Source organism: Xenopus laevis, chromosome 3S (genome assembly GCF_017654675.1).
Source record: "Xenopus laevis strain J_2021 chromosome 3S, Xenopus_laevis_v10.1, whole genome shotgun sequence".
Classification (NCBI taxonomy): domain Eukaryota; kingdom Metazoa; phylum Chordata; class Amphibia; order Anura; family Pipidae; genus Xenopus; species Xenopus laevis.
The window spans coordinates 41,420,160-41,441,519 of record NC_054376.1 but is presented as its reverse complement, the minus strand read 5'-3'; the positions used below and the strand labels follow the sequence as shown (position 1 = coordinate 41,441,519).

The following is a 21,360-nucleotide window of genomic DNA, read 5'->3' as shown; positions in this document are numbered from 1 at the left end:
TTCTTACTGAATAAGAAACAATGAGTTTATTTCTATATGAGTGATAACTTTATAATTACTATATAATTATTACTACTATGACTGTAGCCTATAATAATTCTTCTCAATTACCAGCTCCACAGAGAGCAGGAGATTACAAGGCACAATCATGTCTTTACATGAGCTCTGCTCCATGTTATACAATAAGGCATTATATGCACACGTGAAATATATAACAGGTACAGCCAAGCCTCAAGCTTGTGAATTTCTATCATAATATTGTTTTTATTCTTAAACACTCATATTTTAATTATCAAATGTCTTTATCAAAGCTGCTTTGTTAACACTGCAATGCTAAGTTCTAAACTCTGTTCTGTTTAGCCCTAAGATTATTGACCATTTCTTTTTTATATCAAAATTAAAAATGTTGCCTTATGACCAGGGAGAATAAGGGTGACAGTTTTATTACAGGAATAGGATCTATGAATACTTGGGACCTGGGGTTTTCTGGATAAGGAATCTTTTTTGTAATTCAGATCTCCATGCATAAATAGTCTGCTAAAAACCATTATAGGGCAAATCAACTACAAAATAATAATTTACCTAATAAAAGGAAACTTAATTCTAAGCAACTTTCCAATACACATTTATTTAAAATTTACAGTGCTTTTAAAGTTAATAACATTTAAAAAAAAACTGTGAAAAAGATAAAATGAAGACCAAATGAAGTTGCTTAAAATTAGTTCTTTAACATATTAACAGTTAACTTAAAGGTGAACTATCACTTTAAAACGATGTTCGACTAAAATGCTGCTTACCTACTGCAGTGCTCTGGTAGTTTATTGTGCATGTGCGACATGGTGACACTCGGGGTTATTTACTAAAGTCCCAATTTTTCTTGTTGGAGTTACAAATGTCAAAACACGATTTTTTTGTGGAAAAAAGTCTTTTCCCGCACCAAGTGTTTTAAATTATTTTATTGAAAAATAAGTTAAAATTGTGGATGAGAGTTTGGTCAAAGTTTTTTTAGTGAGAAAAATTTAGATTTTAGCAAATAACCCCCTAAATCTGTATTTTGGAATGATTGTGTGGTGGGCTCTAATTTGGATGCATAGCTAGGAAATAGCTAGGTTATCTTAGTACTTCTCTAAGAGCATATCCAGAGATCCTGAACGACTTTGATCACTGGGTTGGCCCAGTATGTTCCTGAATCTGCTAATTGTTACTTCCTGACCTTGTCCTGTCTTCCAATTGTGCTTCTTGATGCCTGTTTTGAACTTGACTGTGACTGAAGTAATTACTGATGATTCCAATGTCAATATCAATGTCTTGCAAGGGTTCCATTAGAACTTGTCTATGATATACAAATTGTAATTTTAATGCTTGCTATGGCAGAATCATCACTAACACTCTCCCATGAGTCCGATCAAGTAAGGGACCACGTATGCCCTTTTGATCCAAGCCTTACAATTTGGATAAAGAACACTGCAAGTTTGAAGATTGATAACAATGGAAGCAGCTCAAAATTGTGGTGCTGACAATGTGCAAAACTGACTGCTAAATCTAAGGTCAGATATATGATCGGTTATCTTTTGTTGTCAGACTTCCCACAAGTGCCGGGAAGAATAGACATTTATATCGTGCAGACAGGATAAACACAGTAGTCACGCCGGCTCGATTACATTTCCAGACAGAAGCCTTTCTGTAATGCAGGAGATCATTCAATGCTTCTAATCTACATGTATATTCCCTGCAAGTGCGTACATTACAAAAAAACTTGGTTTTAAATTACAAGATTTGGGTCATAAAAGCTAAGCCTAGTTATTCATTTCTAGTTATAGAAAGTCCCTGCTCAGTGCTTTTGTCCAAAAACATATCCCTTCACCATCCAAGGCTTTTTCATACAGTAGATAAAACCTCATAACACCTATTATTAAAGGCATAAGAGCCTAAGGGGTTCCCAAAAACGAATTACTGGCTGTTGGGGTCAGTGACCCTATCATTTAAAAGTTGAAAAAAGGTAGAAAACGAAGGCAAATAATAGGCTAACAAATGCGATCTTAGACAAACTTAAATAATGCTGTGCACAGAATGTTTTACAAAAAGAAGTTTGCTTAAAGATGAACTGCAGGTTTAATATGTGTCCTATGTTGTACATTGAACAGGGCAAATAGTAAAAATAGTAAAAGTCCTTAGGGATGCCAGATAATGGCTGTGATTGGCTATTGGTAGTCCTATGTGGACTGACGGCCTACATGAGGCTCTACTTGGCTGTACATCTGTTTTTTATGAAACTAAACTTGCCTCCAAGCCTGGAATTCAAAAATAAGCACCTGTTTTGAGGCCACCGGAAACAACATATTAGGCGTGGGTGAGCAACATATTGCTTGAGAGTCACTGGTTGGGGATCACTGGTTTAAATAAATAAATAAACTGCTGTGTGGCTATGGGGGCAACCATTCAAGTTCAAATAGGGCTAAACGGCACAGGTTAAATAGCAGATAACAGGTAAGCTTTGTAGAATACAATGGGGCAAATTTACTAAAGGGCGAAGTGACTAACACTGGCGAAAATTCACCAGAGTGACGTCATTTTGGCACTTCGCTGATTTACTAACGGGCGCTGGCGTAATTATGCTAGCGAAAGAGATAGACTCTAGCGCAACTTCACACTCTAATGCCAGCCGTATTTTCTCTCTGGTGAAAAAGCGTTACTACGCAAATTCACTACGTTTTTGTTTTTACTGAATGTTACCTCTATCGCCAGACTTGCCTTCGCCACCTCAGACCAGACGAAATGCAATAGAGTAGATAGGCTGAAAAAGATCGAAAATAATGTTTGGGGTACCATCCTTCCCCCCTACATTTGATAACATATGGCACCTAAACTATATTCCATAGATGTTTTTTCTTTAAATTCAGTATTGATTTCTCTCATTGTATAATGTTCTGTAGATGCCAATATCCATTGCACACAGATGCCAGTGCTTCACCCTTACTTGGTGCTCTCACTGTTTAATGTACCAAGTAATCAAGTGTTAGGACTTTCTCTAAAACGTTGTACAGGTATATTATACAGAATGCTTGTGACCTGGAGTTTTCTGGATAAGGAATGTTTCTGTAATTTGGAAAAAAAAACCCTTACACTTTAAACCAATATGGATTTTTCCAGCTTAGTTACCATCAAGTGCAAGTTACTGTTTTATAATTCAGAGAAAAAGGAAATCATTTTTAAAATGATATGCTTAAAGTAGTCAATGGACTTCCCCTAATTCTGAGCTTTCTAGGTAGTGGGTTTCCAGATAAAGGACCCCATATGTTATTTCATGCATTTGCGCAAACTATAAGCAGCAAAAAAATGTTATTCAAAGAAACAAAAAGATCCCAAACATACAATACTTAGTCACGGTGCTAAACTGCAGTTGTAGAATGTTGTGGTTTTTAATTGACTGTTTTGTGCCGGTTACACAACAGGCAGTGTTCAGGAAATTCCTGGTCATTTAAAGCTTTCTAAAATGGTCCAACAGGATATAACCAATTGTAAACAGTCAGTAATTACTGTTAACATTGGTGAGTGTACTGAGTACTTGACTATATATCTAGAGAACAGAGCCATTGTTTTTGATCCCGGCTTGTTTGGATTTAGCTATCAGTGTTTAAGATCTACAGTTACTAAAAGTATTAAATGATTCCTCAGGAGTAAAACTGGCTCATATATGAAATAAAGCATGTCTGTGTTTTTATTGATTCTGTATACCATGGTGGGATTACACGCCAGGTGACTAAGGGCACTTACCTGTTGACAGAAACCTGGAAACCCTCTGTAATTGTAGTTGGTCAATAGAGATAATTATAAATATAATGATATGGGGTATTACTAATCTTCATATTAGTTAGCTGCTTATACATGAAGCATAAACTAAAAGCCTACCATCAGTAACTTACATGTGAAGAGCACCCAACTGTTTGACTTAGTACAGGTATAGGATCCCTTATCCGGATACCCGATATCCAGAAAGCTCCGAATTACGGAATGGCTGTCTCCGGTAGACTCCATTTTATCCAAATAATCCAAAATTTTAAAAATGATTTCCTTTTTCTCTGTAATAATACAACAGTAGCTTGTACTTGATCCCAACTAAGATATAATGAATCTTTATTGGAAGCAAAACCAGCCTATTGGGTTTATTGAATGTTTACATGAATTTCTAGTAGACTTAAGGCATGAAGACCCAAATTACGGAAAGATCCATTATCCGGAAAACCCCAGGTCCCGAGCATTCTGGATAACAGGTCCCATACCTGTATACGAGTATTGGCTTTAGTTCAGCTGTACGCCTTTGACACTTTGAGGCATTTTTTTGTAGGCATATTATAATTTCAGAAACAAGAATTAGGTGGTATATATAACAACCTATAAAGGTCGTTTGAAATAAATACAAACAAGGTACTTTGCAAAGTTTATAAAGTATGAAATTTAGTTGATTAATTTGCAACCATGCGAGAAGGAAATCCAATCTACTGTAAAGATATCAGCACAAATCTAATTCTTACCAACTTTTCAATTGGTCTTCATTATTTATAGTGTCATAGTTATTTGCCTTTTTTCTTCTGAATCTTTCCAGCTTTCAAATGGGTGTCGTTGACCCCTTCTAAAAAGCAAATGCTCAGTAAGGCTACCAATGTATTGTCTTTTTTATTACTCATCTTTCTATTCAGGTCTCTCGTATTAATATTCCAGTCTCTTATTCAATCATTACATGGTTGCTATGGGTAATTTGGACCCTACCAGCCAGATAGCTGAAATTGCAAACTGGAGAGCTGCTGAATAAAAAGCTAAATAAATAATGAAAAATGAAACCCAATTGCATAATATCTCTCTCTCTACATCCTACTAAAAGTGTGAACAACCCCTTTAAAGGGGAAGGAAACCTAGTCGGCGCAAACCCCCCACGCCCCACCCGTTTGTTTTCCACCCTCCCTCCTCCCCCCTCGCCTACCCGTCCCGCTGGGCAAATGCCCCTAACTTGTTACTTACCCTTCTGCGCAGGTCCAGTCCAGGGAGTTCACAGACGACATCTTCTTCCACGCGATCTTCTTCCTGCTGTGAACGGCGTTTTGGCGCATGCGCAGTAGGATCATTTTGCCGTTACGGATCTACTGCGCATGCGCCAAAAGTCACGCGAATGCGCAGTAGATCGTACCGGCGAAATGATCCTACTGCGCATGCGCCGTTCAAAGCAGGAAGAAGATCGCGTGGAAGAAGATGTCGTCTGTGAACTCCCTGGACTGGACCTGCGCAGAAGGGTAAGTAACAAGTTAGGGGCATTTGCCCAGTGGGACGGATAGGCCAGGGGGGAGGAGGGAGGAGGGAGGGTGGGCAACAAACGGGAGGGGGGGTGGGGGGTTTGCGCCGACTAGGTTTCCTTCCCCTTTAAGTAAGGCATTCAATTTTCCAGCTCCTCTAGTGCCATATTTTAAGTGGTAGGTTACACAAGATAATGTGAGTCACTAATTTGCCAGCACATTTGACAACAATGTAGATGTATAATAAATTAATGTTTACATTTGATGGTGTAAACATCTAAAGGGATAGAACTATTTAAAAATAATTTTTAAATCTGCCACCATACTAGTAGACTTAATAGGCAGGGCATGCAATGAGTGTCCCATGTATATGTGCAGATCTTTATAGGTTTTATTGAATATCCTTACAAGAAAGCCCATGCACAGTTTATTTTGGTGAATTGGAAGCAGTTGCACATTGTTCCAAGAGCATTGCACCCTTCAACGGCAATGATGCTGGAATTGCTGCAATGTGGGAAAAACATGGGATTTGCACTCAGAATTGCACTTTGCTCACTGCACATGCGGGCATACATTTGCCTATATCTCTTTGCCTTGGATATCCTAAGGAAGTCAATGAACAAGAAGAACTATATCAGTCTGAGGAAATGTGTTGCTCCCAGTGGCCTGAAGAAGCAAATGCCAATAGAGCCAGATTCAATTCAGTGAGAAAAAGTTATCCCATGGTTCATCATGTGAAAACTCATGGACAAGATTTAATTCCAGGAAAAACCTTTACTTTTAGGGGCAAATGTATCAAGGGTCGAATATCGAGGGTTAGGTAACCCTCGATATTCGACTGGGGAATGAAAATTCTTCGACTTCGAATATCGAAGTCGAAGGATTTTGCGCAAAAAGTTCGATCGAATGATCGAACGAAAAAATCTTTCGATCGAACCATTAAATCCTTCGAATCGAACGATTCGAAGGATTTTAATCCAACGATCGAAGGATTATCCTTCGTCCAAAAAAAGATAGCCAAGCCTATGGGGACCTTCCCCATAGGCTAACATTGACTTCGGTAGCTTTTAGGTGGCGAACTAGGGGGTCGAAGTTTTTTCTTAAAGAGACAGTACTTCGACTATCGAATGGTCGAATGGTCGAATAGTCGAACGATTTTTAGTTTGAATCCTTCGATTTGAAGACAAAGTCGTAGTCGAAGGTCGAAGTAGCCCATTCGATGGTCGAAGCAGCCAAAAAAACACTTCGAAATTCTATTCCTTCACTCGAACTTAATGAATGGGCCCCTTAATGTTGGAGCAGTATTTTCCCCATAGAATTTTCACATGATCAACCTTTTCTCACTCAATTGAATCTGGCCCAATGTAAGCAAAGCTAAAATGCCATAATGGTACTTGTGCAAGGCCACATTGCTAATGAGCTCAACTGTCTATGAATAACAGGGATAAAAAAACAACAAATAGCACAATAAGGCTGGCTAAACTACTTTCTGACATCTTGAAATAGGAATGTAAAACTTGGTCAGCCAAGTAACAACCCTTCATCCTCTTCTTTTACCAGCAGATGCATTAAGTTTCGATACGTCAGATAAAAATTGCATACCTCCCAAATGTCCCGTTTTTAGAGGGACGATCCCTCAACCCGCAGTCCCTCGTTTGTACTGGAAAGTCCTGTTTTTCTCTGCACTGAACAGCCAGAAAAAGAAACAAAGTTTCTAACTTAATTGGCTTTTGGCAGAGAGCCGAGAACAGCCACAACAGAAGATAAGATACATTTGTAACAATTCTAGATAAGCAAATAAGTAATTGTAACAATATGAGATACTGGGTCCCTTGGGAAATGTTAGACTCACAACTTAAAGGGTGATTCGCCTTTATTAGCATAGTATTAACTGGAAAAAAAACCACAGAGATAGGCTCAAATTTTAATAACCTGCAATTTTTTTAAAAAAATGAACATGGTAATTAGGGGGTGTGGCTACGAACATGGGCGTGGTCAAAACGCATTTGCCATGATACATGCGGCAACTTTTTTGTCGCTCTTTTTATTTCCAAAATGTTGGGAGGTTTGGGAAGTCTAATAAGAAAACCACCTCATTGAACCCACATGCATTATTTAGCAATATTCCTTTGCCAAACCAGCCGAGGAATGTCAGTGACGTTTGTAATAAAACGCGAGGTTCCCCTGAATAGATGGAGCCCTCGTTATAGCGGAGGAAGAGGAGGAGCAGCTGCTCTTGACAATGAGGGCTGGAATTAGGGATCATTACGAGGAGTTCCCTGGTGTCATTTCAGGGAAAGTACCTGGGCAGGCCTGGCTACCCCGCCCCTCGCTTGTGCATAGGCCGCATCTCTAGCAGGTTAGGTGCCTCCCCCTTTAGGGGCGGGTTTTAGGAGAGGAGGAAGTCTGTAATGTGCGAGAGGAGGCGGCGTGGATTAGCGAAGGAGGCGGACAGTGGTACATTGAGACCCCGGGATATGATCCCTGTGATGCTGCTGCTATTCAACAGGTGAGACCGGAGCCCAGATCTGATGCCGCAGTGAGATAAACAGACAGGGGCTTCCCAGCAGGTATTTCTATTCTCCTTCCCTTTTACAACTTCTGTACCGGACAGTGAGAGCAGCCGAGAAGCAAAAGCTGAAAAAGTGTTGATTTAGTTTTGTAGCAGAAGCAGCTGATCGCAGTGTTTCATGAGCACGATGTGTGGCAAAGTCAGCAGCAAGTCCTCCTATGTCTGATAATCACAGCCACTTGTAGTTCTCTTTCATCCTGGTGTCACAGGGAGCAACTGCTGCACTTCTGAGTGTTCCTTATGCAGTACATTGGTTACTAGTGTTACTACTACTACTGTCTCATTCCAAGCCCCAGACTCGGTGTGTGTGCTGCACATTCACATTGTCGTGTTGTCATGTGTTGCAGCATCTGCAGCTCAACTGCCATTTCCTGGAGAGCAGGACTGACTTTAACCCTTTCCCTGCCAGCCGTTTTGTCCTAGATGCGAACATCTACTGCCAAGCAGTTTTTAGATATTTTGCACTCTTTCACTTTAAGGGCCTTTCCTGGGGTGGTCTTTTAGTTAACCCAGGAAAACAATATATTGTTTTTTTCAGGACAACCTGAACTTTCACAATATGCAAGAATTTTGGTGTAATTCTACTTCTCTAAAAAAATATTGGATTCTAAGTGTCAAATAAAATGAAAAAAATCATGTTGCACGAAGAACAATCACATATATCAGAAACATCATTCATTTTACGTACGAGAACACAGCTGATTTAGAAAGGTCTATGTCTCCTGAACGCGACAATACTAAATATATATAGTTTTATGGAGATTTCTCACTTGTATAGCTCAAAATCTACAAGCAGTACACAACCAAATTTCCAAAGCAACACTCCCCAAACGGCATACTTTTGATTTCAAGGCCAAACATTCCACTAACAGTAGGTTTACCCAAGAAAACTACCCATTACTAGAAAGAACAGATTCTGGTGAATCAAAAATGGGTAGAAATATCTTTGTACTCCAAACCACCAAGTTGCAATTGTTTCCTAAAGTTATAGTGTTTTATAGAAATTGGTGAATTTTTTGAAAAATGACCTCAAAGCTTCCACTCTACAGCAACATATCTCCCACACATCATTAGGTATCAATGTAAAACACCCCAAATATAAAATCCTGGGTCCACTGAACAGTTTGATGCCCAATATGAATAGATGTACCCAAGCACGTGGCATAGGAGGCCCCAAAAGGAAGACCCCCCGTTTGTTCTGTAATTTCAGATACTGCAAAATCAACACATTTACATCGTTTTGGGGGGCGGCAAAGGTAGAAAACAGTACGTTCACCCCAGAAAACCATATATTTTCGGAAAGTACACATTCCCCTGAATCTAAATTGGGTATGCATGTCTTTCTACGCCAAAGTACCAAGCCGCAAATCATTCCTAAATTTGGTGATTTTGGGGACATTTCCAAAAATGACTTCAAAATTTCGACCCTGCAGCATCGTATTACCCACATACTTTTAGGTATCAAGACAAATCACCCCAAATATGAAAGCCTGGGGTCCTCTGAACAGTTTGATGCCCAATATGTATAGGTGTACCCAAGCACGTGGCGTATAGGGGCCCCAAAACGAAGACCCCCATATGGTCTGTCATTTCAGGTACTGCAAAATCAACACATTTACATTGTTTTGAGGGGGGCAAATGTAGAAAAAAGTAAGTTCACCCCAGAAAACCATATATTTTCGGAAAGTACACATTCCCACGGATCTAAATTGGGTATGCATGTCTTTGTACTCCAAAGTACCAAGCCGCAAACCATTCCTAAATTTGGTGATTTTGGGGACATTTCCAAAAATGACTTCAAAATTTCGACCCTGCAGCATCGTATTACCCACATACTTTTAGGTATCAAGACCAAATCACCCCAAATATGAAAGCCTGGGGTCCTCTGAACAGTTTGATGCCCAATATGTATAGGTGTACCCAAGCATGTGGCATATAGGGGCCCTAAAAGGAAGACCCCCATATAGTCTGACATTTCAGGTACTGCAAAATCAACACATTTACATTGTTTTGGGGGGGCAAAAGTAGAAAACAGTAAGTTCACCCCAGAAAACCATATATTTTCGGAAAGTACACATTCCCACGAATTCAAATTGGGTATGCATGTCTTTCTACGCCAAAGTACCAAGCCGCAAATCATTCCTAAATTTGGTGATTTTGGTGACATTTCCAAAAATCACCTCAAAATATCTACCCTGCAGCATCGTATTACCCACATACTTTTAGGTATCAAGAGAAATCACCCCAAATATGAAAGCCTAGGGTCCTCTGAACAGTTTGATGCCCGATATGTATAGGTGTACCCAAGCACGTGGCATACAGGGGCCCCAAAAGGAAGACCCCCATATAGTCTGTCATTTCAGGTACTGCAAAATCAACACATTTACATCGTTAGGGGGGGGGGCAAAAGTAGAAAACAGTAAGTTCACCCCAGAAAACCATATATTTTCGGAAAGTACACATTCCAACGAATCCAAATTGGGTATGCATGTCTTTCTACGCCAAAGTACCAAGCCGCAAACCATTCCTAAATTTGGTGCTTTAGGTGACATTTCCAAAAATCACCTCAAAATATCTACCCTGCAGCATCGTATTACCCACATACTTTTAGGTATCAAGACAAATCACCCCAAATATGAAAGCCTAGGGTCCTCTGAACAGTTTGATGCCCGATATGTATAGGTGTACCCAAGCACGTGGCATACAGGGGCCCCAAAAGGAAGACCCCCATATAGTCTGTCATTTCAGGTACTGCAAAATCAACACATTTACATCGATTTGGGGGGGGCAAAAGTAGAAAACAGTAAGTTCACCCCAGAAAACCATATATTTTCGGAAAGTACACATTCCAACGAATCCAAATTGGGTATGCATGTCTTTCTACGCCAAAGTACCAAGCCGCAAATCATTCCTAAATTTGGTGATTTAGGTGACATTTCCAAAAATCACCTCAAAATATCTACCCTGCAGCATCTTATTACACACATACTTTTAGGTATCAAGACAAATCACCCCAAATATGAAAGCCTAGGGTCCTCTGAACAGTTTGATGCCCAATATGTATAGGTGCACCCAAGCATGTGGCATATAGGGGCCCTAAAATGAAGACCCCCATATAGTCTGTCATTTCAGGTACTGCAAAATCAACACATTTACATCGATTTGGGGGGGGCAAAAGTAGAAAACAGTAAGTTCACCCCAGAAAACCATATATTTTCGGAAAGTACACATTCCAACGAATCCAAATTGGGTATGCATGTCTTTCTACGCCAAAGTACCAAGCCGCAAATCATTCCTAAATTTGGTGATTTAGGTGACATTTCCAAAAATCACCTCAAAATATCTACCCTGCAGCATCGTATTACACACATACTTTTAGGTATCAAGACAAATCACCCCAAATATGAAAGCCTAGGGTCCTCTGAACAGTTTGATGCCCAATATGTATAGGTGTACCCAAGCATGTGGCATATAGGGGCCCTAAAATGAAGACCCCCATATAGTCTGTCATTTCAGGTACTGCAAAATCAACACATTTACATCGATTTGGGGGGGGCAAAAGTAGAAAACAGTAAGTTCACCCCAGAAAACCATATATTTTCGGAAAGTACACATTCCAACGAATCCAAATTGGGTATGCATGTCTTTCTACGCCAAAGTACCAAGCCGCAAATCATTCCTAAATTTGGTGATTTAGGTGACATTTCCAAAAATCACCTCAAAATATCTACTCTGCAGCATCGTATTACCCACATACTTTTAGGTATCAAGAGAAATCATCCCAAATATGAAAGCCTAGGGTCCTCTGAACAGTTTGATGCCCAATATGTATAGGTGTACCCAAGCACGTGGCATATAGGGGCCCTAAAAGGAAGACCCCCCCTTGTATGTTCTGTCATTTCAGGTACTGCAAAATCAACACATTTACATCGTTTTGGGGGGGGCAAAGGTAGCAAAAAGTAAGTTCACCCCAGAAAACCATATATTTTCGGAAAGTACACATTCCCACGAATCTAAATTGGGTATGCATGTCTTTCTACTACAAAGTACCAAGCCGCAAACCATTCCTAAATTTGGTGATTTTGGGGACATTTCCAAAAATGACTTCAAAATTTCGACCCTGCAGCATCGTATTACCCACATACTTTTAGGTATCAAGACAAATCACCCCAAATATGAAAGCCTGGGGTCCTCTGAACAGTTTGATGCCCAATATGTATAGGTGTACCCAAGCACGTGGCGTATAGGGGCCCCAAAACGAAGACCCCCCATATGGTCTGTCATTTCAGGTACTGCAAAATCAACACATTTACATTGTTTTGAGGGGGGCAAATGTAGAAAAAAGTAAGTTCACCCCAGAAAACCATATATTTTCGGAAAGTACACATTCCCACGGATCTAAATTGGGTATGCATGTCTTTGTACTCCAAAGTACCAAGCCGCAAACCATTCCTAAATTTGGTGATTTTGGGGACATTTCCAAAAATGACTTCAAAATTTCGACCCTGCAGCATCGTATTACCCACATACTTTTAGGTATCAAGACAAATCACCCCAAATATGAAAGCCTGGGGTCCTCTGAACAGTTTGATGCCCAATATGTATAGGTGTACCCAAGCACGTGGCGTATAGGGGCCCCAAAACGAAGACCCCCATATGGTCTGTCATTTCAGGTACTGCAAAATCAACACATTTACATTGTTTTGAGGGGGGAAAATGTAGAAAAAAGTAAGTTCACCCCAGAAAACCATATATTTTCGGAAAGTACACATTCCCACGGATCTAAATTGGGTATGCATGTCTTTGTACTCCAAAGTACCAAGCCGCAAACCATTCCTAAATTTGGTGATTTGGGGGACATTTCCAAAAATGACTTCAAAATTTCGACCCTGCAGCATTGTGTTACCCACATACTTTTAGGTATCAAGACAAATCACCCCAAATATGAAAGCCTGGGGTCCTCTGAACAGTTTGATGCCCAATATGTATAGGTGTACCCAAGCACGTGGCGTATAGGGGCCCCAAAACAAAGACCCCCATATGGTCTGTCATTTCAGGTACTGCAAAATCAACACATTTACATTGTTTTGGGGGGGGCAAAGGTAGAAAAAAGTGCGTTCACCCCATAAAACCATATATTTTTGGAAAGTACACATTCCTGCGAATCCAAATTGGGTATGCATGTCTTTGTACTCCAAAGTACCAAGTCGCAAGCCTTTCCTAAATTTGGCGATAAAAGCAACTGTTTTTACATTTCTGAAAATCGCCTAAAAATATTGCAATTGGCCGCATTTATCTCACCCAATTTCTTAAATACAATTGTAAAACACCATAAATATTGATGCCAAGGGTCTACTGAACAGTTTGATGCCCAATATGCATAGATATACCAAGGCAGCTGGCATGTGCGGACCCCAAATAAAAATAGTGAATATGAGTTTTCTCCGCTGCCCATTCGCCTTCTGTGAACATAGACCCTTGACTTCATATTATTTGCCTCAAGACCCTCCTAACAGCAATGACCCCCCAAAACCATACATTTTTGGAAAGTACACATTCTGCCGATTCCAACAAAGATAACGACGTCTTTCTACACGAAACTACCAAACTGCAAAGCTTTTCTAAACATATAGGTTTTTACAACATTTCTGAAAATCGCCTAAAAATGTTGCAGTTTGCCGCATTTATCGGACACAATGTTTTACGTACAAAGAAAAATCTCTCTAAATATGGACGTCAGAGGTCTAATAAATAGTTTGATGCCCAATATGTATAGATTTACCAAAGTATGTGTTGTGTATGGACCCCAAATGAAAAACGTAACTATGAATTTTCACGCTAGCCAACTAAGCTGCAGAAAAGAGAACCCTAACTGTACGTTATGTGCCGTAAGACCCCCAAACTGTAAAAAGACCCCCAGAAACCCATATATTTTTGGAAAGCACATATTTTGGCGGATCAAACTAAGTAAAATCTATCTTTCTATACCAAAGCACCAAACAGCAAAACGATACTAAAGATACATAGGGAACAATAATGCAGGGATAAAATTGCAATAAAACCACAAAAATAGCGTAAATCAATGAAATAACAAAATAATTGTTCTGACAGCGTAATTAGTGGCCGAAATCGATTATCCAATAGTCACGCTGCCAAAATAACACGTTTTTAGGCAAAAAAAACAAAAGATAACAGTATAATGAATTCGTAAAAAAAAAAAAAAACACCTGTTTGTGTATACATATTTGTGCACTAATAAAAGTTATCTGAGTGTGCAAATACATGTAAATAAGTGTAAATAAGTGTAAATAACTGTACAAAAGGGACCAAGTGTGCTAAAATTAAAAAAAAAAAATTTAAAAAAATTCCAATCTTTACTAAAATGCATAAATGTACTGTAAGTATGTGTAGGTGCAGGTAAGTGTGTAAAAAAACGTGCACTTACCGTTTTTGGAGCAGGAGAATCGCTGTCTTCTTTGGAGGAGTCCTGGCAGCGTGTCTGCAGAGTTGCTGCGCAGCAGGAAGTGCGTGGGCGGCTCTGCAGGCAGGAAGAAGGTGAGTGTAGTAGCAGACGCTCCATGCGATGCGTCTGCTACTTTGAAGTCGGATCTGCGACAATCGAGTCGCAGATCCGACTTGACAGCCCCCCAGCCTCGTTGCCTAGGGGGCTGTCTTCTCTCCCCACTCTCTGCGGAGGCGGCAAAAGCCGCCGAAGCAGAGAGAGCGCTCAGCTGCTAAAGAACGTACAATGTACGTTCTTGGCAGCCTGAGCATTTGCCTGCCAGCACGTACGCCGTACGTGCTTGGCAGGCAAAGGGTTAAGAGCAGAGACAGGTAATAGTAGCAGGAAATGGTTCTGTAGTAGCAGAGGGAACACTATAGTCTCTGCAAGGGACTGTGCTTGTTGGATAGCAGGTATAGTATAGTGATCCCCAACCAGTGGCTTGTGAGCAACATGCTGGTCTCCAACCCCTTGGATATTGCTCTCAGTGGCCCCAAAGCATGTGCTTAGTTTGAAGTAAAGCTGTAGTTGCATAATAATGGTTTTTTTTTGTACGGGTGCATTAATCTCTTAAATATAGAAGGATGTGCTTTAATTGTGTTTTGGGCAGAAAGATTCTGCCAAAACCCTAGTAGATTTTCCAATCTGCTTCACTTCCAGCTACCTGAATTCTCTGGATGTGCAGGGGAGTCGGCGTCACTCGGCCATCTGTATTTTAGGACAGGAACAACTCCGCTGCTAGGCAGAGCCTGTGTTTGTTTACATGACTGCAGGGCTGTCATTGACTATTCCCCTCCTACAGTGTTGGTGGCAGCGACTGTTGGACACATCCACGCCTCACTTACAGGGGCCATAGCAGATGTAGGTGCCGGAGGGGGCCCTAAGTAAAACGAGCATCCTATATAATTCATTATTGTCTATAAGATCTGAGGGGTTTTTAGTCATGCTGTATGTCTCTTTTAACAGCTCAATAGGTCTAGTTTTTATTATGTTTATCCCCTTTTTCTGACAGTGGTGCCATACCCAGACATGGATTCTGGGAGTTGTACTTCAACACAAAGTAGCGCAAGGGTTTGTCTGTGAGGTATGTGTATAAATATTCATAAAGGTATTTACAGAAGCGTAGATAAATAAGTTATTTTTTTAATCAACACACGTTGTATGAAGGAGGCCACAAAGCATCCGCAGTACTGTGCTGCAAAACTTTTATTCCAAAATACACTACATGTTTCGACTCGAGTTTTTCGACTCAAAACATGTCGTGTATTTTGAAATAAAAATTTTGCAGCACAGTACTGCGGATACTTTGTGGCCTCCGTCATACAACGTGTATTGATGAAACTTTTGGTCTTTACAGCGTGACCCAATTAAGAAGGTGAGCCCACTTAATAAAAGTTAAGGGAAGCGCTGGGAAAATTGCATAGAAGTAATTTTTTTTATCCAATTTCTATTTCCAAAGCATAGTCAAATATATATATATATATATATATATATATATATATATATATATATATATATATATATATATATATATATATATATATATATATATATAATTATCCCATAGTACCAGTACTCCCAAAACGAGGTTATTCCAGCGGTGCACGATCAAACAGTGTATAAATGGTATAAGGAGGATCAGCACACACTGTCTTGTTGGTGAAGAAAGTTTTCTTTTATTGTGAACAAAATTACATCTCAATCCGACGTTTCGGACACACACACGCACGCACACACACACACTATGTGATTTCTGAGTTTTGCTGTCCTGTGGTGTTGCATGTACAGTAAAGAGCCTCGACAACTACCACAAAAGACTTCAAGCTGTCATTGATGTCAAAGGAGGCAATACATGGTATTAAGAACTGGGGTATGTAAACTTTTGATCAGGGTCTTTTGGGTAGTTTGTGTAGTGATTATGATTTAAAAAGAGTAGTCACAGTTGTATGACAATAAATGGCTTCAGCAAACCCCTAACCATGAGTGAAAAAAGTTTTTGTGTTATCATTCATATTCTCTGAAAAATGGTTAAGATATCATAAATTCTGCCAGGTTATCTAAACTTATGAGCAAAACTGTATGTATCACTCTCCATCAAACGCTTTATCCAAGCATTGCTCCAGGAAATATTTACAGCGTCCCTCCTGAAAACGTGTACTGAGATTAAGTAAATAAAGGTGGCTTGCAGCTATGACTTTGCCTGCTATATAAATATTTGAGTACAGATTTCTATTGTAAACCAATTTAATTTGTTGACTTCAAATACAACCCTTACACATGCTAGATTTGCCATTTGATCTGAAAACCGTGCTTGTCAGTTAGACAAATGGGGATGAAAAAAAAAGATTTTATTTTGTTTTTAATGACAAGGATTAGTGTAATTCAGACATGGGAAACTGCCAGTGTTTGGCGTGTGCTTCTTTCTTTACATAGTGATGAAGGTTTAACAGCTGCTTTATTGTTTTAGTTCTCTGACACAGAAAGGGTTAATACATATGTATATGTTCTAGTGAATGTGAGTACAGTATTTTAGACACCTGCCATCTGTTTGGTGAGCTGCTGTGGCTGCTGGGAGATGTAGTTCATATCAGCTGTAGGCAGATAAATTTCACATTTGTGATTTGCTCATGTTAAGAGAGAGAGAAAAACAAAACAATCAAAGGGAAAGCTTTGCTTATCTACATTCATATTCAGTTAGCTGTGTAATCTAAGGGAGAGGTATTTTATATATTCAGGAGGCTTATACTAGGCTACTATACTACCATTAAATATCATTAAATTCTCAAAGAGCTAAAATACAGAAGCCTTTGTTGCTTTGCTTGAATCGTTAAGCAAGGAAAGGGATTATTATAATAAACCTAGATTAAAATCAGCCAGGGAAAGCTTATCTCTAGATTGTGGGCAGGGACTCTTTAGCATTTGCACCAGTCAGAATGTGTATGTGATGTATGTGAATGCTCTTATCTGTCTGTGCATGCCCTGTTCTTACAGCACATAGGGACTATATTCCTTTTTATATTATTATTTTGATATAAGGCCAGAATCACAAAAGCAAAAATCAGTTAAATTCCATCTTTGCTTCTTTACTTTTATTTCGTAATGCAAAGTTTTATTAACCTCTGAGATAAAAATGGTCCTCCATGATGTCTAGAGTGGGTCTCTGTTATCTTCTTGAATACAGTCTAATTGATTATTACACTCAACAGAATTAAAGCATGGTCCTGATAAATGTTACGTTAGTTTTTGAGTTGCAAAGATCACTTTTTTTTGAGTCTGTAGGGAAAAAGTTAAAGGAGAACTGAAGTTTAAAGGAATTGTTCAGTATAAAAATAAAAACTGGGTAAATAGATAGGCTGTGCAAAATAAAACATGTTTTCAATGTAGTTAAATAGCCAAAAATGTAATGTATAAAGGCTGGAGTTACTGGATGTCTAACATAGTCAGAACACTACATCCTGCTTTGCAGTTCTCTTGGTTTCCAGAATCTGCACGGAGGGGTAAGTAAAAAGTTTTGGGCATTTGCCTTGGGTACCAGGTAGACTGGGGGGGAGGAGGGAGGGGGGTCTAAGTAGGGTTGGGGGTTTGGGTTGAATTCTCCTTTAAGCATCAACTGCAAACTCGCTGAACAGTTATGTCCCATGCTGATTAGAGAGCTGAAAAGCAGGAAGTAGTGTTCTGTTCTGTTACACATCCAATCACTCCAGCCTTTATACATTACATTTTTTGGCTAACTAACTATATTAGAAACATTTTTTTTATTTTGCATATCCTATCTATTTACCCAGTTTTTAATTTTACACTGAGCTGTTTATTTAAAATGAATATTGCTGATAAACTGAACTTGTTGTACCAGCAGAGAGTTTCAGCAGCAGTAATAATCCTGTCTTTTACACTTGCCATAGGAGCTCACCATCTTTGATTTTGTTTCAGTGGCAGTGCAAATTCTCAATATGCTCCAATGGCCTTCAAAAATGATTGAGCAAAAAAAAATGAGCTTTGTCTGTTATAGAAACTGATGCTAAAAATGGATTATGATGCAGAAAGCAAAAAGCCAAACCTGCCATGTCACGTGAATCTGAATTAACATGGTTGTTCAGATTCCAAACACTTTTTTTCGAGTTCAATTGTTTTTAGATACCAGAAACAAATACTTTTTTCAATCACTTTTTTATTTAAAATTTTTGACTGTTTTTTCTAAAATTGAAGTTTAAATTTTGCTGTTCATGATTCAGGCTAGCAACTCTGTAATCACGGTGCAGATTTTACAGTTTGCTACATTAGTTGATACATTTCTCAGCAGCATCTGTAGAATGTGAATAACTATTGTATCAGTTATAGCACCCTCAAACACTTTTTCCAGTTCAGTTGGTTTCACATTGTTCACCAGAAATAGACTTTTTCCAATCACTTTCTATTTGTGACCGTTTTTTTTCTATTTTTCTTCTAAGTGTAAAGTTTAATTTTTCACCTAAAGCGGCTCGGGGGGGTCGGGTGTCACTAACTCTGTCACTGTTCTAAATTGATACATTCAGTTGATACATTTGTTATCTTTGTCCCTGCTGAGCAGAATGCCTAAGTTTCTTTAGGGCAGAAACACACGAAGATTCGTAGAGATTTAGTCACCCGGCGACAAATCACCTCCTCTTAGGGCAACTAATCTTCCCGAAAAGCCTTTCCGCCGACTAGAATCTAAATCGCTGGTGGGATGGCACTTAGGAAAACGAAGCGCCTGCCAAAAATTTAGATTCTAGCCGGCAGGAAGGATTAGTTGCCCGAATAAAAAGCAATTTGTCGCATTGTGTCTAGTCTAGAATTGTCGCATTGTGTATAGAATTGATACAATAGTTGCTAATATTCCACAGATACTACTGAGATGTAGCAACTAAATGTAGCAAATTGTAACAGTTTAGAACCTGCACCTGGATCACTGAGCTGCTATACTGTAACACTAGAGACAGGAACATTAAACTTTAAACTTACATTTTGGAAAAATGGTAAATAATAAAAGAAAATCTTTATTTATAGTGAACAATCTGAAAACAACTGAACTGAAAAAAGTGTTTGGAAGGTGAGCAACCCCTTTATAATGAAATTCAGGGATTTGTTCTCAGCTGGACCAAAAGGGAAAAATGTATTGGTTAATTTATCAAATTAGAGCAGAAACAGAGTCTGTGATCCCCTTTCCAAACCTACTATAGGGAGACAGGAGAAGGTATTACATTAAACTTTAAACTTCAATTTTAGAAAAATGATCAAAAATTAAATAATTAAAAATGGATATTGTATAAATATATCTATCTAGGTATGGGATCTATCATCCAGAAACCTATTATCCAGAAAGCTCCATTATTACTCAAGGCATGGCCTTGAGTAATTAGGAGCTATCTGGATAATAGACTCCAATTTACCCAAATAATTCAAAATGTAAAAAATTATTTCCTTTTTTTCTGTAATAATGAAACGGTATCATGTACTTGATCCTAACTAAATTACTATTAATCAATAGATACTTAGTTGAGACAAGCCTATTGGGTTTAGATAATGTTTAAAACATTTTTTTAGTAGGCTTAAAGTATGGTGAAATGGAAAGATCAATTTTCTGGAAAACCTCAGGTCCAGAGCATTTTGGATAACAGGTCCCATACCTGTATATCACAACAAAGTATTTTCTATAATTCCAATGTTTTTTGATCAGATGTTGTCGCTGTGTGCTAGTACTGATGCAGAAAACATAATGTGTAGCATTTCTAGCCTAATTCTTTTCTTTATTACCTAAAATCAAGAAAACATATTATATACGATTCCAGCGTACTATGGCATTGATGGAGAACAACAGATAAATGGTCTGATCATCTTAGAGCTCATGGAATTTTGTTGTAGGGCCTTCTTAAAGGGCACATATTGGCAAAACATATCCCCAACCATAGGTGCGGGCTAATGGAGCCCGCACTCCAGTTGGGGGGTAACAGTAGCGTTTGCCCCCACCAAATCTAGGACACTCACACCAGGAGCTACCATTGCGAGCGGCCATGTTGGTCAGAGTCATTCAAACCACTATCTGATTGGTAGGGTATATAAGACCCTACAGTAATCTGTAGCTCTCTGTTCCCTGATCTATTAGCAGCATTCATTCATTCACTGCTGCTCTACATATATTTGAGCCCTGTGCCTTTGTCTTAAAGGAGAAATAAACCCTTAAAATTAATATAGCTTAAAATGCCATATTTTATATACTAAAGTTTCAGTTCCTCAATAGCAGCAATGATCCAAAACTTCAAACTTCACAGAGGGTCACCATCTTGGATTGTCAGCGACACATACTCTGAGCAGCACAAAATGAGGTTTGTCTGTAATATAAGCTGATGCTACAGGGCTGATTATTAAATTCTGATGCTAATTGCACTGGTTTCTGTGCTGTCATGTAGTTGTTATCTGTATTAATTACCAATCGGCTTGAGATTGTGACAATTATATTCTATGTGTACTGTGTATTGTAAGTTGGTCCCTAAGCTCAGTAAGTGACAGCAGCACAGAGCATGTGCAGTGAATCAGCAGAAAAGAAGATGCTAAAGGGTTGTGGTTGCATTGGGCTGGTTCATAGGTTAAGAACATAATGTACAATATTTCTAGCCTACTTCTTTATTTAAGCTTTAGTTCTCCTTTAAAATCTGTTTTAGGGCTAAATTCCACAAAAAAAATTCTGATTCCTAAACTACATGTAAAATTTCCATCCACTACTGTTGTATGTGAACTCTGAATGCTGTATCTTCATCCCGACAAGATAAAAATTGATGGCATCGGAAAAAACTTTTTTTTTTTAAATTCTCCGACTGTCGGATGTAAATGAATGAAGACTCCATCAGACTTTATCTGATCTGACTTTACATTCTAGCCTAGGGGAATCAGATTTTGTAGCATCCTATAAAATCTCATGCTGTTGTGGTGTTGCATGGAGAATCAGATAAAATCTGACCCGCAAAATCTGCTAAAAAGTGCTCATG

At 38.9% G+C, this 21,360-nt stretch overlaps 1 protein-coding gene across 2 annotated transcripts in view; it reads left to right on the top strand.

The window, feature by feature from the left end:
- Positions 1-7,574: 7,574 nt before the first annotated feature.
- Positions 7,575-21,360, top strand: part of mctp2.S (multiple C2 domains, transmembrane 2 S homeolog) — an 86,462-nt gene continuing 72,676 nt past the window's right edge. The window contains exon 1 of one of the 2 annotated variants that reach the window (XM_018255298.2): positions 7,575-7,794. The gene's annotated coding sequence lies outside the window, so the exon portion shown is untranslated. Of the gene's footprint in view, positions 7,856-21,360 lie in introns of both variants that reach the window. The other variant, XM_018255297.2, reaches the window with a different exon arrangement.